At 54.2% G+C, this 26,064-nt stretch overlaps 1 long non-coding RNA gene across 1 annotated transcript; it reads right to left on the reverse strand.

Annotated features, from left to right (window-relative positions):
- Positions 1 to 20,195: 20,195 nt before the first annotated feature.
- On the reverse strand, positions 20,196 to 25,857 carry LOC140686356 (uncharacterized). Its single transcript, XR_012060108.1, has 6 exons — positions 25,666 to 25,857; positions 22,357 to 22,460; positions 21,285 to 21,433; positions 20,860 to 20,907; positions 20,604 to 20,771; positions 20,196 to 20,470 (listed from the first exon to the last, which is right to left on the reverse strand). It is a non-coding gene; the product is annotated as an uncharacterized lncRNA (long non-coding RNA).
- Between the last annotated feature and the right edge of the window lie 207 nt (positions 25,858 to 26,064).

Here is a 26,064-nt window from a genome sequence, read left to right on the forward strand (position 1 = left end):
ATTGTGCCAATTCCAAAATCACCAGGCATACGGACCTCACCAGGCTCATATGATAGACTTAATGAAGCTTAATATTTGAGGCCACGTAAAGTTCAGCTGGGTGGACAGGACAAGGCGTGCTCCATAGCCCTGTGGGAACGCAAGGGCAGCTCCAGAGTCAGATGTTTCTGGAAATTGAATCTGAAAGGAGACATTTAAGGCCCTGGTATCATTGTTGGAAAACACATGCTTCCATCCCAAGCTATTCCACGAGGACAGGCAAAGCCCGGGTCTTAGACACCCTTGCAACCCTGAGGTTGTAACTAAGTCCACAGTTACGTTCCCTTTCAACAAGGCCCCCGCCCACCAAGGACTCCTGCCACAGGCACACAGTCCGGATGGGCTAGTTTTCTGTGGCACTAAACAACCCCAAACATCAGTGACTTAGCACCTCTGAGGTTTAGGGGTCAGACTAGCCGATCACTGTCTCAGGAGAGAAGGAAGTGCAGGATGCCACGGTCACCCCCAGTTTCCCCTTCCTGGAGGTGTGTCCTGTCTGCTCAAATCCCTCTGCCTTGATAGCTCTCTGACGTTTTAACACGAAAACAACATTAATCAGCCTTTCTCATTATTCTCAGTGGGAGGACTTGCCGTCTATAAACTAGTCTGTCCCCTAAACGTCTGTGGTTCTGAGTCACTGGTACATCACAATAGGCCGACTGAAAACCAAAGGCCAAGAGAAAAAACCAAAAGTAACCAGAGGGATAGGAGAAAACCTTATCTGCAAAGGATCAGCAACTCTTCTGACCGCTGACTTCTCAACAGAGACAGGGAACGAACTGACAACTTTTAAGATCCGGAAAGGAAATAATTAACAAGCAAGAATCGAATAAGAAATAAAAATACCCTTCAAGGGCAAGAGTGAGTAGACTCAACAGAAACGCCACCAAGAGACATGCATGTCCAGGAAGCCTCACAGTCACGTGTAACACCAGTGACATCAGACGCCGGGCGCCACCCAGATGTCCGCCAGCAAGCAGAGAGATGACTAAATTGTGGTAGACGTGCAAACGGAACAGGACACAGCAGTGACAATGAGCTTCAGCTACACGGAACATCGGGGGGGACGCCTTCAAACAGCAAGAGAAGAAGCCAAAGCAAAAGACTATGTGCTATAAGGTTCTATTTATGTGAAATTAAAAAAACGAAAAAACAGGAAGAAAGCAAAGCTCATCCATGGCGTCAGACATCAGGATGGCGTTTCTGTTTAGGGTGGTAGCAACAGGAGGAGACACGGGGCACCTTCTGGGGAACTGACAGCGCTCTGAATGAGAATTTTACGAGCTGTGCATTTATGACGTGTGTAATTCTCTGAGTGCAAATTTTATACCTCCATTAGACTTTCATAAATCTGGAAACTAAAATACAATTTTTGGAAGACAAATGCTAGGGTAAAAGCAAATTTTAGTGCCAAACACACAGTGGGTTGTGAATAATTTTTTTAAAGCTTGAAGAACCATCAGAGGTAAGGTTATAGACTCCTGAATTTTCTGGCTTTTCTCTAAGCAATGACGCTCATACCTTCATTTAATACAGCTAGATGTTTCTCTAATCACAAAAAGGAGTACATAATTATTGTAAGAAATTTAGAAAATGCGGAAAAACATAAAGAATAGAAAATCGAAAATACCCATAACTGTAACCCAGTGTTAACTAACGTGAAGCATTTTTGCTTCATGTAGCCGTGCTGTGTGCTTTCCCATGAGGGTTATGCCAGTATTTTTGCTTGATTCATTTAGCAATACGTAGTAAACACTTTCCTTTCTCTTAATAAGCTAAAGGAATAAACGTGAGGACAAGATAAAGACATTTCCACACCGCCCCCCCCACAAAAGAACCAAAGAATTCATTGCCAACAGACTCACGTTAAAAGATATATGAAGAGATTCTTAAACAAAAGAATATAATTCCAGATGGGAACACACACAAAAACATCCAGGAATAAGGAGAAGCACTGGAAAGGGTAAATATTTTGGCAAAGGTAAGTAAATTTTGACTACATGAAAGCAACAGAATATACAATAAAAAGTGCAATTCAAGTGCATGAAGAATTAAGTTACAAGGAAACAATCACACAAAAGGCAGAAAGGTATAAAGAGCATGAAAGTTTTCTGAAGGGCTGGCACTGCCTGGAAAGTGGGGAAAGTATTACATTTCCTTTATAATAGTCTGTATTAAATCAAGGAAGAACGTTGTCCTCTTTAGTAGGATGACCACGAAAAGACTAGTAAAAGACAGTTTAACTAACAAGCTGATGGTGGAGTGTTGACTTGATTCATCCGAAAGAGCCTGACCCAGCCGTTGACGGGCGGTGCGGGGACAGGACGGGAGATGTTGGTGTGGCCGGTGTTACACGGCGCCTGAAGTCATCAGCACGGGTGGGATTTGGAATCGAGGGACGGACTTGTAGAAAAGGAGTAATGCTGGGCAGAGGGAGGGCAGCCACGTGGGAGCCGGGGAGAAGCATCGCGGGGAGGGAACAGCCAGAGCAGAGGGCGTCTCCATCCCATGGCCAGCGGCACGGTTTCCAGCTCACCGGCTCTCCGACCAGTGATGGATGTGCAAGCTTCTCAGTTCCCCATCAGTTTGGGAGGGGACATAGGAAGGGGTCTGGGAAGTTTAAGCTGTTGGCCCCTTTATACTATTCCCACTAGAATGTCATTTAAGTTACAGTCAGAGTGTCAGGGGAACAAGGAAGGAGGTGTTCCCCGAGACCAGAGAGAAGCCCAGAACCGAGAGTCTACAGGTGTGGCTCCCACCCCGGCTCGGACACTGACAAAACAGGACGACAGCCAGGCCCTGGGGCCCGCGACCCCTCTGCTGGTGCTGCCCGCTCCGTCCAAATAAGAACCCAGCTGGAGGTCCTCGGAGCCCCTGCGGGAGAGACCCCATCCCCGCCTCCACCTGCCCTCACCTGCACTCACACACACACTCACAGTACCACACACACACTCACACACACACACACTCACACACTCCTCCAAGCAGACGTGACGGTGCCTCTTGCTCCATGGACTTGGGAGCTTTCCCAGATCGGAGGACAAGCAACCAAGAGCTGGACTCTTCTTTCTCCAATTCCCGCTTTTATGAGAGCCCAGGAACCTTCGGGCGGTGGAAAGAGAGGGCGGCACTGATGAAATCTCACAGCGAAGCTCACTAGAAGCAGCAGCCAGGAACATCCCACTCCTGGGAGCCGCTCTCTTCCCAGGACGAGTCACCAGAATTCCCCGCTCGGAGGAGGGAGGTTAAGGGAAGGCCGCCTCTCCCCAGCCCTCCCTCCTGGTGGGGTGAGGAGCGTGTCCTGCGCTTGGGGCAGTTTGGGGTCACACCTGCCTGGCATCTCTCTGCTACCGGTCACTTATGCAGTACCAGCCTCAGTTCCCACATCTGTAAAATGGGAATTGTGACTCACAAACCCCTGAAGGATCTTTTTGGAGACTCCCACCGCAGGGCTCACGCAAGCTTTTGTAAATCATTCATGCATGCGTTGTAAAATACTGTGTCGTTAAAAAAGATATTTTCTGTTAATGGAGAGGACAAAGCATCAGATTCTGGGGACCACGAGCGTGAGCTTGGGAGATCTTCAAGCAGGGCATGGCAACAACTTCTGTGGCCCCGGAGTCAGGGCAGCGGCCTAAAGGAAGTGTGGGCGGGGCGGGGCCGCCGCGCTCTCCGCCTGGCCCAGGCCTGCGGGGCTGCCGCGGCCAGCCAGCCAGAGCTGGTCCCTCGCCTCCTGCCTTCCCTGCCAAATGGTTTCCAGGAAAGGCACTGTTGCCATGGGAACACATGTCCAATTATTCTCCTTGTAGAAAATCACTCATCAGCCAACTTGGCTGGAACATATTCCTTCCACAGAGCAAAACTGCCTCTTGGTTTTGTACCTCAGCCATGACCAGACCTTTGAGCGGAGGAGTGGAGAAGCAGGCCAGGGGACTCGGGCCACGGGAGAGAGGTCCTGGGGCCAGAGAAGGCAGGGGTACGGGGGAGAAGCAGGCCCTTTAGTAAAGGCCAGGCAGGCTCCCAATGTCTGCAGCTTGGTGGACAAGCTGGAGCCTCCTGAAGGGACCAGGGGACGGCAGGCGGGCAAGGACTGGACCGTCAGCCCCCCTCACGCAGCATTACTGAGCACCCGCTCTTAGCCAGGCTCTGCTGGACGCTGGGCGGGAAGGGCTGCTGCCAGTACCTCTTTATGCCTTCGGTGGGGGGATCCGAGCCCCGAGTGGGGCGGAGACTGCTGAGCAGATTGATAACAATAAGTGTTAAGGGCACAATAGAATATGATCAAAGTAGTCAGAAGTAGCCCAAGGAGGCAAGAGAATGGGAAAAGATAAATTGGAGGCTGGGTGTTGATGTATGAATAGGAGTTTGCCATACAGACAAGGGAGGAGGATGTGTGCTCTGGGCAGAGGAGACATGATTAAGGAGTGGAGGCCTGAAGCAACAGAGTGCATCCTAAGAGCCGGTGTCTCGCGGTGCCCCAGTGGGGAGCCCGGATGGGGAGGGGAGGGAGATGGGGCAGGATTAGAGCTAGAAAGCCGCATGTGCCCCGCAAGGAGTGTGGCCTTCAGCCTGTGTACAGTGGGGAGAGCTCAGTCACTTGGCAAGCGCAGGCAGGACAGAGGGAGGGACGGAAGGAGGGAAGGCCAGCCAGCAGGTGGGGCCGCAGTCCAGGGTGAGGTGAGGAGGCCAAGCTGGGGCCAGCACAAAAGGAATCAAAGAGAGTGTGCAGGTGATGGGCACTGAGGGCAGGTGCCCGGACCAGAACCCCGCCCAGTTCTCAGCTCTGGAGACAGTGTTTGGGGACAGCCTTAACCCAATGGGGAGGAGCAGAGGGCCAGGTCTGCAGGAAGGAACGGGGTCAAAAGTCCAAGCGTTCTGGGTTTGTATTCCTATTTGCCACCGTTAACCAGAGAGTGACCGGGGGCACATGGCACACAAACGGCTGAGGCGGGTCCTGCTCTCTGGGTGTTTAAGTCAGAGGAGCAGCAGTGGGGATAAAGGCCAGTGGGAACAGATGGAGGGGGGACCCCCACCCTGACCTGTGCAGCAGGAGTCCTGGTCCTCAGGCTCTGTCCCCGCCCACCTTGCTCTGGGCAGAAGCCCGTCCTCTGCCGAGCGCCCTCCTCCAGGTGGCTCTGGGCACTTGGTCACCTGGTGCCAACCCCGCAACAGCCAGTAGCATCTCCCGCATCCCTGACCACAGTCTCCATGCTGCTAAGTCAGCTTCCCTTGAGGCCCTAGTCCCTGAGGGGCTAACCTTCCGAGATGCACAGGCCCCCAGTTCTTGGCAGCACCTTCCGTTCAGTGGATTTTGCCCTGAGCTGTCCCTGATGCCAGCTGGCCTGCTCTGGTCTCTCCCCCGGCAAACGCAGGGCGCGTGGAGGTTTTTACGCAGACCTGTCTAGGTGCCCCTGGGCAGGGAGGCCTGGTCCCAGCCTCTGAGGACTTCCTCGGCCAGACATTTAAATGATGCTCTGGAAGTTGAGAGTTACTGTGCAAAGGCATAAGGCAGGTGCTCAGGGAGCTCAGGGGTCCGTGGGAGAGGCAGCTCCAGCCGAGTCCCAGGGACGGGGCCAGGAGTGAGCTCTAGGACATATATTATGTGTCCAGCAACCATGGATTTGGGGTCCTCGATGTGCCAGATGCAGCAAGGATGGTGGGACACACCTGCTCAAAGAAACGGTCCCTCTGCAACACCAAGGGGGGCTACCCCCATTACCCCAGCTCCCTGCCTCATCAGCCTCGACCAGCTGCCTCTTCACAAGGTCATCAGGACCTTTGCCACGATGGCCAGTCCCTGGGAGGGAACAGTGACCTTCACAGAATAAGAACCATTGTCCAGCCCACGACGTGGCCATCTGCAAGGCCGGCAGGCCCCAGGTCAGCAGAGGACACAGGCCAACAGCAGAAGATGCAGCAGACAGCAGGGCCAGACCCCATCTCCAGAAGGACTGGTCCAGAGGGCCGTCTGTGCCCCCCAGCCCCAGAGGGGGAACCTCTCTCTCCAGCCAGGCCCCTCCCCACTCCCTGCCCACAAAGCTTTCCTCCCAGGGGTGCCGAGTGGCTCAGGAGAGGAAACTCCACCCTGATTTTTCATTGTTTTTCCAGAAAAGTTAGCTTCTGCCAAAAGGAAAAAATGAAAATGGGAACAGCCCCCCCACCCCCCCGGGAAATGTCATTCTCTTCATTAAGCCCTCTGGTCTGGCCTGGCCTGACCGCCGATCCCGGGCCTGGCAAGTTGCTTCTCCTCCTTGGCTGAGGAGGCCTCCCCTGCTGGGAAGGCCCAGGCCCCCTCGCTGTTTGGATCCGAGGCAAGAAAAAAGGCAGGACACCAGTCACGAGGGTCCTGAGTGGGAGGGGCAGGAGGATGGCACCCAGAGGGAGCCGCAACAGGGGACCCCTCCAGACCCCAGCCACCCTGGTGAGGCCACGGCCACTCCGGACACAAGAGTTAGAGTTCCAATTCTGAAAGCCCAGCAGTGAGTTCCTATAGCCCCCCAGGGCCCTGACCACAGACCACGGCCCTCCGTCCCGCAGCCAAGGCGCCCTCCCGCTCCCTGTGGAAATCCACTGGATCCCGCGCTCCCAGCGGCCTCCTGCTCACCAGCAAGGCCGCTGAGCTGTGGGCGGCTTGCATTCCCTTTCCGGTTTCCTCTGACTCACATGCTGGGGGACGGGGCGAGGGGGGGCAGCTCTCAGCCCGCTTCTGCTCCGCCTTGAGGGTAATTAGGTTTGCGCTCCTGCCCCAGCCGGAGCCCAGGCCCTCCCCGCCCCTCACAGCCAGGCACTCTGTCGTCTGTCCCAGGCAGGCAGAGTCCTAAAGCTCCAGTGTCTGCTGCTCTGGGAGGGGAGGTGAAGGGACAGACTGGCACCTGGGCCATCATCCACCAAACTGATGGTGACTTCACACACTAAGGGCAGAGGACAGAAGTCCTCCACCTCCTCCTGCCACCTCTGGAGAACTCCAAGGAAGAGTGAGGGCGCTGTAAATCAACCATACTTCAATTAAAAAATTAAAATGAGAAACAAAAAGAGTGAGACAGAGGCTACCGTCGCTTTATGTGACGCCCACCCACAGCGCTGCTGCCCTTGCATTTCTGGGCTCACTGACCGGACTCCCTACCACCAACACCTGCAGAAGCACCAGGGAGCTCACACCTCCTCCCCCTCAAAGCAGCCACTGTCAAAATCCAGCAAGACTTGGTGGGCATGTAGCCCAGCCTCCTCTCTCCGGGAAACATGGCCACTGTTCCACTGTGTCTCCCAAGAGCCCCACTCGTCCCCCCACTGCCTCACTGATGCTCCCGGGGCCACCACCCAAAACAGCTGCTGGACTCAAGCACTCGACTCAGGGTCTGCCTTGGAGGCTCCCAGAATAAGTTCGGGGGAGAGGCGATGCCACAAACACCCCTTTCCCTGCTCCTATTCACATAGATCACACAAATGAGGGGCCTGGCCAGTGGTTCGTGCACTCTGAGTCAGCGATGCAACAGGGCTGCCTACAAAAATGACAACAACAACAATTATACAATGATCAGTGTTCATAGAAAGACAAATAAATTGTGTCCAGTGAAAGGCAGCCGAAGAGCCAGAGGGATGCAGTTGACTGCTGCCCTGGTTGGTGACCAGTTTTGCATGTTTGTAAATTTGGTTAACTTTCCTGCCTACTGTCTGCAGATAGATGTGAGGTTCTTGGAACCAGTTGCAACCTCCGACTGGTGTCTTCGTTAATGAATGAGTCAAGTGTCTCTGGCGGGTGTTCATTTTGTGTTTGTACAAGAGTCATGATCTTACCTTTTATCAAACCTGTCCTTTAACCAGTGTGGTCTGCAACTGGTGGAGCTCAAGGTTGGTGGAGATTTGGAGGAGGGAGAATTCAAGGGTTTCTTCATCAGAAGGTCAAGTCCTAGAAGGGAGCAGGGAAAGGAGGGTCTGTCCCCTCATCGCCCCCTCCCCACAACCCCCAATCCCACTGGGCCTTGCTTTTTGACTTTGTGGCTGACGAGGCCTTTAAGCGCTGGCCTAGACCCCTCCCCTCCATTTCTACAGTTGCTGAGTGACATTTAGGTCCCCTTTGCTGCAGCTGCTGCAGTGGACACCTTTCCCCTGAAATGACTCGCAGCATTTACAGAACATGTGATGTGTGGGATCGCTTTTCCTTAAGGGTCAGACTTTATGACGTGTATATGTCCAGGGGGTTGCTGGTCACTCTCCCAAAGATCAACACCATCACTGGGAGAATTCGGATGCTCCCAGCGGAACCATGTAGGAGACAGGAAGGCTCCTGGCCCTAGGTATCCCCTCAAAAGTGGGTGTCACAGGGAAGGAGGTAATTAGCTTTTAAATTTATTTTATTTTATTTAATGAAGGCAGTGGGGACTGAACCCAGGGCCTTGTGCGTGCTAAGTACACACTCTACCACTGAGCTACACCTCCCCCATAGAGACTTTTTTTTTGAAGATTAAAGATTCCCCACAGCCTTTGCTGAAGAAGAGGCTCAGATTCCTCTCCCAGGGAGGCCACAACTTCCTCCCAGTTTCTCTGGAGGCAGAATCAAAAGGGGACTCTCGGCTGCCCCACCCTCAAAACAGGCGGACCAGGTCGCAGGCCGGGAGTGACCGCTGGAATCTAACAGCAGATGTTTAACCCAGTGGGGCCGGTGATCTCAGTGGGGCTGGAGCAGCTCCAGAAGACACAGCCCACGGCAAAGTGGCAGGTGCCTCCCCAAACATCCCCAGGAAAAGCTCATCGGGTGTGTGGACATTTACTGAGCTCTCTGGAAGGACAAGTAGGCTTGTGGCTACCCACACCCTGCTCCACGCGGGGCGCCGCGGGTGGGCTCAGCCCTGACCTCAGGCAGCTCCCAGCTGGCACCACCCCCACCCCACCGCACAAGCCTGAAAGGCTGCCTGTGCCCCGGACCACGAGCGCGAGTGGGGAAGCTGGGGTCCACTGGGTGGCGGGCACCTTTCATCCCCTCCTCTCTCTGGCGTCCCAAGGGCTCTGCTCCACCTCCAAAGAGCCTGCAGCCCCCGTGTGACACCCCGAGTGATGCGCAAGGTAGGCAATGACCTCAGGATTTGGGCCGTCTCTCTTTCTCTTGTGAATCACTCTCCTTGGCTGACGTTTCAGGCTCAGGCCCCTTCAAAGCCCTCGGTGGATACTAACTAATTAGTGTAAATACAGGAATGCGGAGGTTACCTGCTAACAAGCTGCTGCTGATACTAGATCATTAAAGGTGATGAAAACCCTCCCTGAGCCCTCCTCTGGGACTCGGCTCCAACTTTTTCCCCTGCAAGTCTGGTCTCAGGGCCAAGAGAAGCGTAATGAGGGAAGAGTCCGGCGGATTTGGAGCAGGTAAGTAAAGATGCTCCTTCCATCGCCTGCAGCAGACCTTGGCTGTAGCTGGCCAAGGCGAAATCTCGGCTGGGACTCTAGAAAGCAAGAGACGGGTACCCGTTTACAGTGGCCACTGGGTGTCAGGGAACCTCGGACTCCCGGAGTGTCCCCAGGTCAGCCTTCACTCAGTGCGGGGAGCACCCTCATCCTTGGGCTTCTAGGAAGACAGCCATGGGGCAGGGCGGGTCGTGGGAGTCCATGGTTTCCAGTCCTGCCAGGATACAGGCCAGTTTGGTATTTCTAGAAAGTCACCTCATTCATTCATTCATTCATTCAGCAAATTCTCCAAGGCATTACAACCAGAGAGTCTCTTTTGACTCCAAAAGCAAAGGCAAGAAAAGCAAAAATCAACAAGTGGGACTGTGTCCTACTAAAAAGCTTCTGCACAGCCACGACCGCCCTTCACTCGCTCCCTCCGGGTCCGCGCCGTCCTTGGCCACACTTGCACGTGCGCTGCCAGGGCCGTGGTACCTGCTGCAACCTGGGATTTCAACCCTCTTCCCACAGACATCGTCTGGGCACCCTTCCCGCCTTCCCAGAGCGGTCCTCCCTGACCTCACCGTCCACACGGGGGTCGGCAAACCTTTCCTGTAAAGGCCCAGACAGCAGACAGTTTCAGCTTTGTGAAGCGCCCGTGTTCTCTGCAGCAACGACTCAACTCAAAAGCGGTCATGGGCATCACGTAAAGGAAGGAGCGTGGCTGTGTGTCAATAAAGCTTTATTTATAAAACAGGCTACAGTGAGCTAGATTTGACACACGGCCGATCTAAAAGGACAGCCCCCACCGTTCTCTCGTCCCTCCCCCTGCAGCTCATCACCTGGTGATGACACGCCTGTCTGCCCACTTCTTGGTTATCTGCCTCCCCGACTGTGGTGTCAGTGCCACCAGCACAAGGACTCTGTCTGTTTCACTCATTGTCATGTCTCCAAATCCTAAAACGGTGCCTGGCTCATAACAGGCACCTGATGTATTAAAAAGACGTAAATTAAGAGACCATAAACTGTTAAAAAATTTAATGAAAGTAATAGAAAATCACAGTAACGTATAGGTAAGTATTATTACACACACACACACACACACACACACACACACAGTGCCTATGTAGCAAGGCAGTGAGAAAGTGGAGTGGAGGCAAGGTTAAGTAACTTGCTCAAGGTCACAGGGCTAGAAGTCGCACAGCCAGACAGACCCAGTTCCCAAGCCTGTGTCTCAACCCCTTTGCTGTGAAGTGAGGAGGTCAAAACCGATCATGCTGTGGCCCCCACACATCACGCCTCCATTCCCACCTGTGGAGGCAGACCCGTCCTTGATGACAGCACCTGTCTTGTCAAGCCCATGCTCTGCCCAGAATCTCCAGCCTGGCCATCACCACTGGGCCACACAGATCCTTGGATGTTCCTCCTTCCCACTCACCTGGAAAAGGCCACCAGAGTGGTCCCCACCCCTCACCCACCCTGGGCCACTTACACAAGTGTCTAATTGCTCCCTGGGGTCTTCTGCCTCTGCTTGAAGACCCTGAAAGGTCATGAGGGCTTCAACTCAGGAAGAGAAAGGAGCGCTGGCAACTTGTAAAGCAAATTTGCCGCTGAATGTGAAATTGAAGTGTCCATATTAACTAGGATTTGCTGTGAATAAACGTGAGACGGTATTGCCCTCCAAAATCCTGGCAAGAAAATTGGTTTGTGTCTCCCAGTTACTGTTCTCCCCATCTTCCTCTGTGTTTTTACCCAGAAACTAGCACTTATAAGTCACCTCTTATATTCACAAAGACAGCCCATGACTCCCTTCCACCTGCCTGATGCTGGAAGGAGCCCTCATTAACCTTGGGGACACCATTCACCAGTTTCAACAAAGACTCCAGAATCACGTCTCTTTGGAGCCAGTTTCTCTAACACGAGAGGAGGAAAGACAGGTAGGATTAGCGAGACCTTCAGACCAGCTCCTGCAGGCTCTCACCAAGAAGCTCCATCCTAGCCTTATTTGGAAGGGAAACTCTCCAAGTCTCCAAGCCCCGTGAGTCACCCAGCAGGAATGCCTGTGACATTTCATAACAAATAATAACAATGTCTTACCTCTGTGGGCCTCTTAATAGGCTGCCATATTAGCTCATTCATCCCGCACAAACCTGTGAGTGGGTGGGTCCGACATTTACCGACAAGGTGCACAACGTGCTGACAGCCGTGCCCCACGTCCATGCCCAGCCGGACGGTCCAGGCTTCTGGCCCCCCTCCCAGAGCAGCTCAGACACTTCCTCCTCGTGGGCCAGGCCTCCTGCTTCTTTGATGCGTAAACCAGCACTAAGGCAACATCTCAAACAACAAATATGTGTCAAGTCCTTATTTTATGCAAGAAATTGAACGAAGCCGCTGTAGGAGGTAAAGATGAGTGAGACATGGCTCTAGAGTCTCCAGGCTGGGGACAGACCTGGAGGAGAGCCAGCTGGCCTTCTGGTTGATACACAGTCCCCTTGACGACGTCTCGCATTGGTGATCCAGCTGCTTGGCAATCTCATCACGTCTTAGCGGCTTGAAACAACAGTCACTTATTGTCTTGTATCTCTTGGGGTCAAGAGTCCAGTGTGGCCTGGCTGGGTCCTCTGCTTCAGTCTCACCTGGAACCTGCAATCGAAGCTGGGGCTGTGGTCTCATCTGAGGCTCAGCTGCTTCCGGAATCCCAGGGTTGTTGGTAGAACTCAGCTGTTTACGGCCTGTTGGACTGACAGCCTCCGTTTCTTGCTGATTGTTGGCCAGCGATCACCTTCAGTTCCTAGCTGGTTGTTGGCCCAAGGCTGTCTTCAGCTCCTTGCTGCGTGGGTCTCCCCAACCTGCCACTTGCTCCATCAAAGCCGGCCCGACAGAGGATCTCAGTAGGACAGATGTACCCTATGTAATGTACCCACAGAAGTGACCTCCCACCCCTCACCTTTGCTGCCTTCTCCCGGTTAGGACACACAATTCCACAGGCCCCGCCCACACCTAAGAGAGGTCGCACGAGACCACGGGACTCAGCTTAGAGTCTCCCCACCACATCCTCCACGTCTTCCATCTCTTTCTGAGCATCTCCAGAGTCAGGATGCTCACTGGCCCATAAGTCAGCCTGTTCTGTTCTGATGTCACTCCAATAGTTAGAAAGTTCTTCCTAGTACCAAACCCAAACCACTCCCCCGCCGTGACTTTTACTCCTTGGCCGAGGTCCTGCAGTCTGGAAAGCACAGAAAATGTCCAATCTGGCAGAAGCTCCGGGAGAACAGGGCTTTGCTTCCTCCCCGAGAGTTCCAGCCACGTCAAAGGCCGCCTGTGGATACGGTTGAGAGGACAGAGAGCACGGCAGGGCAGCGGGGCTGTCTCGGCAGCTTGTTGACTGGTGTCTGATGCAAAGACATCTCCCTCCCCTGTGGGTCTCAGGACACACCTACACAGTCTTCCTGAGAAGGAACCTGGCACCTTGGGACCTTGGCCCTTTAAAAGGAACTAGCCCAACCCTGTTGCTAAAAAAAAAAAAAAAAACAACCCATGACTTGTCACAAAGCTGGGAAGAGGCAGAGGCCTTGCCTCTGTCTTTGCATGTGACCCACCTTGGGCCAAGGACACCAGACAGGCCCGGACCCTGCATCCTGGGAGTTTGCCCGCCTTCTGTGACATGTCTGGATCCCTGGCCAGGCAAACCAGGTGACTGCACCGTTGCACATCCCCACCTGTGATGCACGAGGGTTCCAACTTCTCCACGTCTTTACCACAGCTATCTCCTTCTTTAAGAAAATTCTAGCCGTCCCCGTGTGTGCGAAGTGGTACCTGACTGCGGTTTTGAGTTGTGCTTCCTTGGCGGCTCGTGATGTTGAGCATCTCTGCGTGTGTGTTTGGCCATTTGCACATTTTCTCTGGAGAAATGTCCGTTTCAAATCCTTTGCGCATTTTGAGGTCAGGTTCAGAGGCAGAGTTCTAAGTATTTTTAAGCCTCGGTTTCCTCATCTGTAGAATGAAGGACATAACGGCGCCTCTGCCGTGGAAGGGCGGCCAACGGCCCTGGTTTACCCAAGACCATCCCGGCCTTAGCAGTCCCAAGACAGCCCTCCGTCCTGAGCAAACTGGGATGGTTGGTCGCCTCCATGGGGTTGGGGACCTGAGATGGGGCAGCGAGAGCTCCGTGCAGAGTCCCTGCTCAGTCGAAATCCGCTGTTGCTGATTTTAATCATTTTTAATACACGCTCATGGTAGAGAAGTCTGAAATGTAAAAATCCAAAGTCAGAAATGAAAGTCACCTATAGGTCACCATGTGAAATATCTTGGAAGATTTAAATCTCTTTTTTTAGATGATAGAAATTTGCTGGGAAGGGCCAGCCCTGGCCGCAGAGAAGGGGCGCTTCCCGGCGGCCCCGAAGTCAGCACAGTGCTGCCAGTTAGGAGGGGGCGTCCATCTGCACGGACAGGTGGAGACCTAGCTCCTGAGCGGCCTCGGCTGGGGGTGGACCGGCTGTCCTCGAGCGGGGGCCTGGGCAGCCCACCGCCTCCTGCAGGGGTTGCTCCCTTAACGCCACTTAGAGCTTAGCGAGCCGGCATGTGCAGCACCCAGAGACCTGCGTGTGTCTAAACACACAGCTCTGCTGACTCGGGGACGTGCGGAAGGTGGAGAGGTGTGTCGGGGGTGGGGCTGCTGCTCTAGGAGTAGGGACCCTAGAGAAGGGCAGGCGTCCCAGCACCTCCTGTGCTGAATTCAGGGAGCTGTGGTGACAGCTGACAATCCCGCAGATTGGTTCTTCCCCTTCTTCTGGTTTCCTCATCCCCCAGGGGCTCCTCCACCCACAGCAAGACCCCAGGCGGAGGCTGGAGAGGACAGGTGCTCGGGGTCCTGCGGGGAGGGGGTCTCCCCTCCCCTTCCACTAGTCTGAGCTGCAGGTGCCGAGCAGAGAGGCAGAGGCGGGAGCCCAGGGCTGGACTGCCGAGGTCTGACTCATGATGCTCTGGGCCTGTCTCCTCGCTCTGTAGACTCCACAGCCTCTTTGTGAAAAGACACTGTCAACCTGGGTGACAGGAGCTAAGCCTTCCCACCCCAAGAGTCCGTGAGATCTGGGATGAGCGGGGGCAGACGTGTGGCACTGGGGCCCCCTGGGGCCACGGGGGCGGCGGGAGGCTGCCCTGCAGCCCTGGAGAAGGGTCCCCGTGGGCTCCCCCCGTGCCAGAGGCTTCGTGGGCTCTCAGCAGAAGCGGTCTGACCCACGTTGTTAATTGCTGTAACGAGAGTAACAGCAATCACCCTAACCGTAGCCTGGCCGAGGGGGCGGCGGCTGCCTGAAGGGAGTCATTAACACTGAGGAGAGGATATTCTTAGAAACAGAGGAATTCCCCAGACTCCAGACTGCGGGGAAGTGGCCAGAGAGGAAACAAAGCTTGCGACCTGGGCTGTCATCGGTGGCTGTGGGTTGGCACCCGTGCCGGGAGGCCCCAGGATACAGGAGGACTTCCTGTGCGGGCTCAGGACCCGGGGACCTGTGCTGGCCCTCCTTCTGAGTGCCAGAAGTACCACGTGCCGTGGGATCCCCAAGACCAGCCATCCCCCTGCACCCCCAGGAGCACAGCCCTGCTGGTCTCGGCCCTGGGCACCTGTTTTCAAAAGAGATTCTAACACACTAGCGCTCGCCCAGTTGGTGGTGAGGAGAGGGAGGGAGGGAGGAGAGGAAGGTCGGAGAAGCTGTGATGCTGACCAAGCTCTGGGTGCTGGAAGGAGCGGGCTGGTTTCTCAGTGCCTCCCGGAGCCCGGGAGCAGAGAGGCGCCGGCCCTCAGAGGGTGGGAGCAGGGTTAGCGAGTGCGGGACAGCAGGCGGTGCTGTCTGTCTGCCTCTTTCTACCAGGCCCTCAACCGATTGGACGATGCTCTTCCACACTGGGGAAGGCAGTTTGCGTTCCCAGCTCACCAATTCACATGCTAATCTCTTCTAGAAAGACCCTCACAGACACCCCCAGAAGAGACTTTTCACCAGCTCCCAGTCAAGCTGACATGCAGTCAATCATCACAGCCTGGTCCTCTGTGGTCCTCACAGGCTCCCCGTCGTCCCTCCTGTATCCTCCCTCCAGACCCTCGAGATCCCTTCCTGGGCTGGGCACCTGCTGGTGCCTCCACCTCTCCCCTACGCACCCTTCACTTTTCATCGTAAGCATCACCTCTTCCGGGAAGCCTCCCTGATAGGGTCAGAGACCGCATGCTCATTATACCAAACTCTCTCAGGCAAATCACTGCAAACTTTGAATGGTGCCTCGAGGGAGAGGAACCAGGAACTGTGAGGGAGACACCATGGGGGTTGGGAGGGAGGGTCTAGATGGCTGAGGAGGGCGGCCAGCTCCCTCAGAGCACCGGGTGCTAACACAGCGTCCAGGAAAATCAAAACTGTATTTTCAGTCCTCCTTTATCAGCACCTTGCACGGTCCTGAAATCACTCAGTAAATGGACTGCAAGACCCCAAGTCCAACTCCGGCCCCTGAACCGCTTTCAGAAGACCGAGTCCCTGGTCCAGCCTCCCCTGGGCAAGCGGCCACGGTGCTGGCCAGAGTGGGCCGCGACGGCTGAGGCCCCGCCGGGCCTCCTTCGCCTGCAGTTGCGTCATGGCTAAGCCCTCGGTGCCAACAGAGAGGGGGAGACAGAGCAGGCGGCCGCGGAGGGAAGGAGGGAGCTGGGGAGGCAGGGGGTTGCGGGGGGTCTCTGCTTCTCATCCCGGCGGGGCCAGAATGCTGATGTATGCAGTCAACCCAAATCTAATCTCAGAAAAGAACACTGGGGGAGAAAAAGGTCCAACCTGCTTTTCAGGATTTTGCATCTTCTGCTTTGCGATCTGTGAGGAATCAGGACATTTGAGGAGTGATTCCGGGTCCAGGCTGGATTCCGGGAAGAAGCGCCCGTCCCAGGGAGACCCCCGAAGCCCCCCAGGCCCGGGCAGAATCGGCCAGACACCCTGGGCCTCTCCTGGGCTCTGACCTCTGCCCCTTCCTTCCCCGGAAGTGGTGGGCTCCTCCCAGCTGTCTCTCCATCCCACCCCGACACGGCCCCTCCAGGTCTAACTGGACCCGTCATGATCCTTGGTGAGTAGAAGGCACTGTTGGTGGAGATCCCCACCCAAGCCAGCGGGGGAAGGGGCGGGGGGAGGGGAGACCTGCTGTGCATCCTGTGGGGCCGGCGCTCTGCTCCTGTGAACGCAGGAGCCTTGGCGGGTGAGGCACTGGCCACACTGAGGAGCGCATCCCAGGGCAGACCCTCCCAACCCTCCCATTTCTGTCTGGTCAACCATTTCCATCAGCGTTTCTCTGCTCACTGTCCTGTCTGCCTCTGCCTTATCTCACTGTCATCCAAGAGCAGTGAGGAAGCAGGAGGTGACGGCTTTGCTGAATACAGAATGTAGATCCAGAAGGGACAGCAAGTGGCCCGACCCCCGGAGGCTGCAGTCTTACCTCAGAGACCAGGATCCGCACACCCAGCCTGCGCGGGCACGGGCAGATCACACAGTCGCCCGTCTCAGGGTTATTTTCCAGATGCATATGCATGTGGTTGTGAATAATCAAATACAGATTGATTTTCGACCACTACTGAATTCAAAGTGGCTTTTTGTCATTGTGAGTTTTCTCAACCAACGAGTCCTAAAAATAAAAGCACCAGCATGTGAAGAGATCTTCAAAGACTTTGACATTAAAATGTAGCTCACGGACCTGAAAAGACGAGGTGCCTCCATCCCATCACAAGAAGAAAATGCAGTTCAGGGAGGTTAAGAGCCCTGGCCAGAGACACAGCTTACGAGGGGGTTGGTGCCTGGACCGACCCAAGTTCTGACCTCAGACCAGGGAACTTTAATCCCTCTGAATCGCCATTCCCCTTCTGTAAAATGGGATTGTTGAAAGGATTCAGTGAGAGAATCTGGGCACTGCGGTTGACACAGTGCCCAGTAGGCACTCAATGAATGATGAAGATCATTACCATTATTATGATAAAGCCCATAACTTTGTGCATCTCCCTTTGCTTCTAAGCCACACTGACCCTGTGAATCACCTGGTCACACACACATCGGAATTGGGTGCGATGTGGTAGGGTCGTACGTCCCCTTCAATGCTACCCATCCCTGCCTGCACGTGGGAACCGAGAAATGAACATCCCTCAGCGCGGAGCCCTGGCTGTGAATTCCTGGTACTTCTCCTACCGCAGCTCTGCTCTTTCTGCATTGCCTTTCTAGTCTGCATCCCACATCAAAGAGCAAGCAAAGTGGGACTGAGAACCAGGTGAACAAGTTTACTGGTTACCACTAGTGCTTAACAGAGTAATCAGTCAAAGGACTGATGGATAGATGGATGAACAGATGGATGGAAGAGTGGATAAGTGTGTGGACAGAAGGATGGATGGATGGATGGCTAGATGAGTGGATAGAAGGGGTGGTACATGGAAGGACGGATGAACCATTTTCTCGAGATACTTTCTGGAACTGCAGTGAGAAAAGAGTTAAGTGAGAGGGTGGAGAAGCCGGGCCCAGTACTTCGGGTGGACTCTCTGGATGATGCTTCCAGAGAAACGGAACATCACCACAAAGCCGCTGCCCAGAATTCCAGCACCTGCATCCACCCTCACAGGTCAGGCCTGCTTTGGAGATGAGGACTGGGGGCCAAGTGGGAAACAGAAGGAACCCGTGGAACCTCAGCCCCATCACAGGGGCGAACCAGCTCCTGCCCCGAGCAGTGGAGAGTACACGGGGAGGCAGCCAGGCCTGCGTGGCCAGGGAGAGAAGGAGGGAATTGAATCGTGGTCAAATCAATACAGCAGGTGGAAGAAGGGTTTTCTCTGAGAAGCAACTCCAGGTCCTGGCCCCGGACAAAGGTCAAGTGTCGGGGGTGGCCCCTCTCTCCCCCAGCCCAAGGCCCAGGGCAACCATCTGGGCTGTAGAACGGGCCCTGTGGCTGCTGCTCCCGCTTGGGGAGGGCGTGGGTGGCTGCCTGAGAGCGCCTCTTGGCGTCATCTATTTATAGCCCTGACTGCTTGTTTTATTTATTGGTTTTTGGGCTCCTGTATCCCAAGATCCTGTGTGCTTTTCTCTGCCGGGAGCAACGCGGCTGCGTGGCCTTGGACGCTGCCTCCACCTAGGACCCCCACCTTGATGTGACCGCAGAAAGCCAGCCCACACTCCCACGCTCACGCCTGCACACACACAAGGTGACCGCTCTCAGGTGGGGACCCGCCCCTCCCTCCCTCTGCCTCGAGCTGGCCCCATCTCTCCCGGCCCCTAGCCCGTCCACCACCCACCTCCGCTGACCCATGCCTCCCTTGTTTTACACCAAGACTTGTCTCTCAGTCGTCTGCACTGATATCTGATTTTGAAAACCAAATATCTTTAAGGACTGAGGTTTCAGGTCCTTCTGCAGAGGAAAGTCTGAGGCAGGTCTTGGAGTAAAGTTTAATTCTGTGCCGGGAGGAAGAGCAGTGGCCCGTCTGAGGCAGCAGAACCTGATGGGCCTGGAGCTCCTCACTGCCATCTGCTCAGCCTCCCCTCCAGAGAACCCCTGCCTTCTCCCCTCTCATCTCCTGCCTCCTTAAGACCCTCAGCCACAGTTGCCTCCCAGCCCACCTTGGAGAAGGGCTTCCATGTTCCTGGCAGGTGGGGGAAGCTTAAAGAATGTCGTAAAGATAAGTCCTGGGCACCGGAGGGGAAGGAGACCAGACCCTAAGGCCAGCTAGGAGGCGGACACACGTCACCCCACCCCAGCCTGGCTGGGTGCTGGTGCGTCCACACTGGCTGGGTCCCGGCGAGCTCACGGAGGCCTGAGGTCCACTGGCCAGGCCGGGGAGAGATCTCAAGACGATGGCGGGCAGTTCTGAGGGGGGCAGCAGCTGCCCCAGGGCCCCTGCAGGTGGGGGACGTGCCAGGTACAGCCAGTCCTCCAAGGGGGTGTTCAGATCTGGCCAATGAGCCACTGAGGCTCAAAGACACTGGTGGAGGCACCCCAGGTGGCGAGGGAGAAGGGGCAAGTGGTTCTGGACCGTCAGGGGAGGCCTGGGGAGGGCGGTGGCAGGGCTGGCATGGGTGATATTCACAGCATTTAGACCATAACCAGGCTCCTTCCGCCTTTGGTCCTCTTACTAAGACCCGAAGTTCTGTGTGCGTGTGTGTGTGTGTGTGTGCTTGTGACCTCTTCATCACGTCTTCCTCTGAAGAGAAGAAAAACACCAGGATAAACAGCAGCCCAATCTCGGCCTCTCTGACCGGAGCTCCCACTAAAACAAGGAAAGGCCCAGAGAGCCGCTGCCCCCCACCCCCCACCCACTCAAGTCCCCCAGGGCCCCACCCCCACCCCTGGAGGTGGGCTTCGCCGGCCCGACAGCCAGGCCCAGGCCAGATCCTGCAGGAACGGCCAGGGGAATGTGGGGCAGATTTCTCCTTTTTCTGACGGTGAAGCTCAGGGAGGCCTCTTTGGGGATCAGCCCTCTGAGGCCAGGTGGACTTAGGAGCTCAGCCTCCACCAGAGGGCTCTGAGAGAGAACTGTCCAGTGACTGTCCCTCCAGGCCTTTTACTATTATTATTAAAAGACAGTGGCATCTAGAGGTTAAGGGCTGGGCCTTTGGCTCTGATAGGGCTGGATTCAAACACTGCTCTGCCACTTATTCGCTGTGTGACTTGAGGCAAGTTATTGAACCTCTTTGTGCTCCATTGTTTTCAGTCTATGGACTGATGATAATGTCAACATCACCTCTCTGGGATACTGCGGAGGGTGAACAGGAGGACACACAAAAAAGAAGTGAATTATCAACAATGAAGATATTATTGGCATTTGCATTTACAGCTCGCTGTTTAGTGAACGATGTGATTCTGTCTACAGCAGACTGCAACCAGTAGCTGACATGGGGCCGATGCCAACTTCCAGCTCCGTCCACTAAGCAGCGATTCAGCCTTCCCTGAAGCAGAGCAGATGGGGCTCTAGGTCTCCCTGGCCTGGTCCACTCCTCATCTTCGTCCTCCAGATCCTCAGGGGCCACTGCAGTCACGCTGGGCTGGGGTGCTCCTTGCTCGGCCTCTGCCTGCGGTGCCCCAGATTCAGACATGCCTTCCTCAGGACACACACTGAAGTTAAAGGGGTAAGTCTTTCTGGGGCTGCCCACGTCCCCCTGGGATGGGCCGCCCCTCCCTGGGAAGAGGAAAGAAAACACTTGCCAGGCCTCTAGTTCCTTTGTCTCCATTTACTGTCAAGCCCAGAGAGGGTCAGCAACTTGCCCCAAGACACACAGCAAGACAGTGGTGGCCGGAGATTCTCAGGGTTCCGAATTCCAGCTTGGTCTACTCCACCAGACTAGCTGACAACTGAACGGCCTCATGTCCTGAGGACACAGAGGGCAAAATGAACCCTCAGAAAATATCAAAGTCCCCCTCCTCCCTCCGGAGGCCTCCTGAGAGCGGCTCACATACTTCCTGCCGTCTTCACACTGTGGTCTGGGGCTCATCTCTCTCCTCCACCTGCAGGAAGAGAAGCAGCTCTGCAGTAAACCGAGCCGGGGACAAGGGAGGGCAAGGGGGACAGGGCGCTGGGGGTACCGACAGCCTCGCTGAGCAGCAGCCACCTCGGCCCTCACCATGGAGGTCAGGCAGCCCTCAACCCAGAGCCCAGGGTCCCCAGCCAGGCACCCAGGGTGCTGGGCGAGCCTGCTCCTCCCGGCCGAGCGGGGACCCCGGGGGAGTTCTGGCATTGCCTTCACTTCCACAGAGGCCTCTGGGCATCCTGGGAACCAAGCTCCTCTCTGCTCAGCAGGCCGCCTCCCGACAGTCTGGGAGCCTGCCCAGCCTCAGACAACCATCAGAAGATAAAAATAACAGCGTGGATCCCTCCCACTCACCGCTTCCCTGGACCTTCTGTGGTTCCCGGCTCTGCAGGAGAAGCTCAGATGCTGGGCGGCCGCAGGCTCTGACTTCGAAGAGGCGCAGAGCTGGGGAGACAGGCACGTGGAAAGTACCTTGGGCACCTGGTCCGCCCCCTCGCTTCTCTCTGGACCAGTGAGAAAACAGAGGGCTCATTAGCCGGAAAGCTCATTCAGGGACTTACTCTTATTTGAGTCCTGCAATAGCAAAGCGATTCAGTTATATATATATGTATTCTTTTTCAAATTCTTTTCCATCATAGGTTATTACCAAATATTAAATATAGTTCCCTGTGCTATACAGCAGGTCCTTGTTGTTTATCTATTTTATATATCAAAGTAACATTTACTTTCAAAGAAAAATTTATGTTGCTGCTACAGATGAAAACCCAGTGTTGGATTTTCTGAGCCTATAAGAATGAGCACCATTAAAACTCAAGGTCATCATCGTCCAGCTGAGCGCTCCCGCCTGCTGGAGGTTTGGATCCTGAAGCCCGCTCTTGTTTGTTGAAAAAGGGAGATTTCCATTCTTCAAAAATGTGAACCCAGAATTACTTTATGACCCAGGAATTCCACCCTTAGGTCTATACCCAAAAGAATTTTGAGACGAGATATCCAAATAAATACTTGTGCACAAATATTCACAGCGACGTTGTTCACAAGAGCTGAAAGGTGGAAACGGCTCAGCTGTCCAGCAGAGGATGAAGGGATAAACAAGATGCAGTCCGTCTGAACAATGGAATATTTTCAGCTACAAAAGGACATAAAGTCCTGACTCAGACTGCAGCTTGGATGGACCTTGAAAACATCACGCTAGGTGAAAGAAGCCACGTACAATAGTATAATGACACTTAAATATCCAGAATAGATAACTCCATAGAGACAGAAAGCAAACGAGTGGTTGCCAGGGATGAGGGCCCAGGAGGGTGGGCGGGGTGGGGGTGGGGTGGGGGATGCAGATGGGGGAATAAGTTGGGGGAGGAGAAACAGGAAATGATTGCTTACTGGCGTGGACTTTCCTTTTGGGGTGATGCAAGATCTTAGAACTCACCAGAGGTGACAGTCACACAACCTTGTGAATGTGATAAATGCCACGGATGTGTACGCCTCAAAACAGTTCACGGTTCTACGTTGTGCGAATTTAACCTCAATTTTCTGAAAAGGGAGATTTCCAGGAGTTAGCAAGGCTGTAAAGACGTCTCTTTGCCAAATGAGATTTTCTCCTTAATGGAATGAATAGAAAGGAAAGAGAATGACATGTTGCCTAGTAATCTTCACAGGGCTTCAGCCAACAGCGTTTCACTGGGTCCTTACAGTGACCTCGGGCTGTAGACATGAAGGTGACAGTGGCAGGGCGGGGCGGGGGGCGGTCTGCATTAGCTCAGGTGGTCATAACAAAGCACCTCAGCCTGGAGGCTTACGCAACAGGTATTTATTTTCTCACTGCTCTGGAGGCTGGAAGTTCAAGATCAAGATGCCGGCAAGTTTGATCTCTCCCGGAGCCTCGCTCCTTGGCTTGCGGACAGCCGCCTCTCCCTGTGTCCTCACATGGTCTTTGGTCAGTGCGTGTGAATCCCTGCTGTCTCTTTGTGAGTCCAAATTTCCTCTTCTTGTAAGGAAACCAATCAGATTGGACTAGGGCCAACCCAAAAGACGTCGTTGTAACTTAATCATCTCTTTAAAGGCCCTCTCTTGAAATACAGCCATATTCCAAGGTGCTGGAGGGTTAGGGCTTCAACATATGGATCTGGGGGGACACAATTCAGCCCATGGCAGTGTCCCAGGTGACAGAGGAGAAGAAGCCAGCATACAGAAGTTAACTCAAGTCACAGCAGAGGCAGGGAGCAGAGGAGGCCAGGAACCCATGTAGTCTGAGCCCCCATCCAAATATTTTCCTCTCTGCCGGCTGCATTTGTGACATGGATGACTGCAGGCATTGCTGGCGTCCCGGGAACTGTGCTAGTGGGAGCAAAGTCATCCATTCACACGACATCTCGTTCCTGCAGTCGGGTGCACGTCAGTCCTAGCTTCCTCGCTGTCACAAATCCCCACTGAATTTCCCTCTCCATCCAACGACCAGGCAGAACTTCACGAGGGACCTGATCTAGTGTCTGGGCGGTAAGCATGTGATTAGCTAATTAAATCTGATGAGTTATGTGTCCCCAGACCTGGTGGAAAGATCCTACGCAGAGGACACCCGTCCTGAGCCAAGAGTTTATACCTGGGGAGATTGATAACTCCAAGAGCGCTCAAAATTCAAAGCTGGGTCTTTGTTTAATATGCATCTTTCTTCTTCAGGCATCAAAGAGATTAATTTGTTAGAGTAAACAGACTTCAAAACAGGATTTGGTCTCTGAGAGTCTGTACCCGATGTGGCAGACTGCCCCAGGCCTTAATCATTTTGCAAGTGGATGAAAGAGATGAGAGCTGATGGCGGGGCGGGGGAAGGGGAAAAAGGTGCCCAGGGAAGTGTCACGCGTGCAGGTTCTCTTCCTGCCGCTGAAGCCCAGGCTCTGTGAGCCAGAAACAAAGAGCATCAAACAATGCCAAAGAGAGCAGCTCCTCATCTTGCTCCTCCCTCATCCACCACCTTGCAGGAGTCTCATCTCCCAGCGTGTGGCCAGACCTGTCCAAGGCTGTGCCCATTCCATTGCAGGCTGTTTTCAAGGACATCCCCTGAGAAGATGCTCACGTGGAGAAGTATGTTTTCTCAGGATCAGCTGGTTGACTCCCCCTTAATCAACCCTTTCCTCTGGAATGGTCCCTCCACTCCAATCACACCAGACACCAGGGTTCCCTTCAAAGTCTCTGTGCCCCTCCACCCTGGCAGCCAGCCACCAAGCCCTCAGAGACCACCCTTCAGAAACCCCCCATTTACATAATAACACAGAGCTGCTCACACCCCTCACCCCGCCAGCCACACGGCTCTGCCGCTCTGCCGAAGCTCACACCTGCCCTGCCCTCTCCCAGCCTCCGTGCTGGCAGCTCCTTTGGCCTTGAGTCTTTTGTTAAAAGTTATCCTCCATTTACAATTATTGTAAAACACTGGCTTAGTCTTGAGTCTTAAACACATTCCTCCACCATCAACACTGTCTTCCTCCCTCAGCCAACTCCTCTGCTCCTACAGAACCCTGCTGGGCCATCTCTGCCTCCAGGGTGCCTAAGCCCTTTTCTTTCATGTACCATCAGCCTAAGGGCTCCAGGAAAACAGTGTCTTGCTCTTTCTGTATGCCCTCCTGCACAGGAACAGCTGAGTAAATGCTTGATGAATGAATGAGGTCCCGGGTTCGATCCCCAGTACTGCCATTAAATAAGTAAATAAATAAACTGAACTATGTCGCCCACCAAATACGTAAATAAATAAACACAAATAAAAAATAAATTTAAAAAAATGAAATAAAAGAGCTGAGTTTGGAAAGGGAGGATCCAGGATTTGGGGGACTTGAAGTTTATACTATACAAGGCCTCTTTAAAAAAAAAGAAAAGAACATAAAATAAACATATCTTACTCTCACAAATATTACTAAACCCTACGACAGGTGGGCTCCTTGCCGGACTGCTCCTAAAGCTCCCTGGCCGTCCCAGGAGATCTACCCACATGTGGAAGAGAGAGACCAACCTAGGCCGGTTTCTCTCCTGCTGCCCCACCCTCTCTGGTTCTGCCCCAGCTAGGAATACCATGCTATGCTACTCTGGAGAAGTAATGTAACTCCCCTGCGCTTCAGTTTCGCCATCCATAAAATGGGTACAATGTGAGTGCCTACATAGTAGGTGTGTGGGGAGGCTCCAAAGATTTAACATAAGGAAAGGGTTTTGCCCAGGTCCTGGCACATGGTATAAGTACCAGACCATATTGCCCTAAATTGATGTTTCTAGGGGGAGGGTACAGCTCAAGTGGTAGAGCACATGCTTAGCATGCACAAGGTCCTGGGTTCAGTCCCCACTACCTCCATTAAAATAAATAAATAAATACACCTAATTACCCTCCCAATGAAAAAAAGATTTATTTTAATAATATAAAAATAAAATAAACTGCTGTTTCTACAGCCCCCAGTCCCTCCTGGCTCAAACAGGAAGTCACAGCCACCTGTCACTACAGCAATAGGTAAAACCCACAAGAGCCCCAGTCACATCTGATTGTCCCTGAGACCCTGAGAAGCCCCGACCTGTGGCTGCACTCTCCAGAGGCTGCATTTCTATGAAATACCCAGGATAGGGAACTCCGCCCGCCTCTGAAGCGCTGGCAGAGTACTGGAAAGACACTGCCAGCCTCTGAAACCCTCCCAGTCCCACCGAGGGAGAAGCTCCCACCTCCCTGCCCTGCCAGCATCACTGTGGGTGGATCTGGGGCCCAACCAACCTTTCGTCTCCCACACCTGGCCTCAGTAGCTAAGTGCTGTTCTGTCCTGGCCTGTTGTCTAGGGAGCAGGGGAGGCACCACGTAGTGGGGGGACCCAGCTCGGCCACACTGGTTGGCGGCATCCCTGCCCTGATTTGCTGAGCCCCATCCTGGGCCCCGTGCAGCTGGGCCCACCCCCAGAGGCCTGGCTCCTGGGTCTCCTTGCCTCTCCCCATTGGAGGGCTGGCCCCCTAGCCCCAGACAAGCAGCACGGAGGGCTGGGCGTGGAACCAGACAGACCTGGTGGGATCCTAGCACTCCCTCTGTGACATCATGGACACCTTCACCGCCTTGAGCCTGTTTCCTCTTAAGAAAGATGGAATGCATTGGGGGAACCGCCCCACACAGAGCCGGCTCTCA

The sequence above is a fragment of the Vicugna pacos genome, chromosome 16 (assembly GCF_048564905.1).
Source record: "Vicugna pacos chromosome 16, VicPac4, whole genome shotgun sequence".
Classification (NCBI taxonomy): Eukaryota; Metazoa; Chordata; class Mammalia; order Artiodactyla; family Camelidae; genus Vicugna; species Vicugna pacos.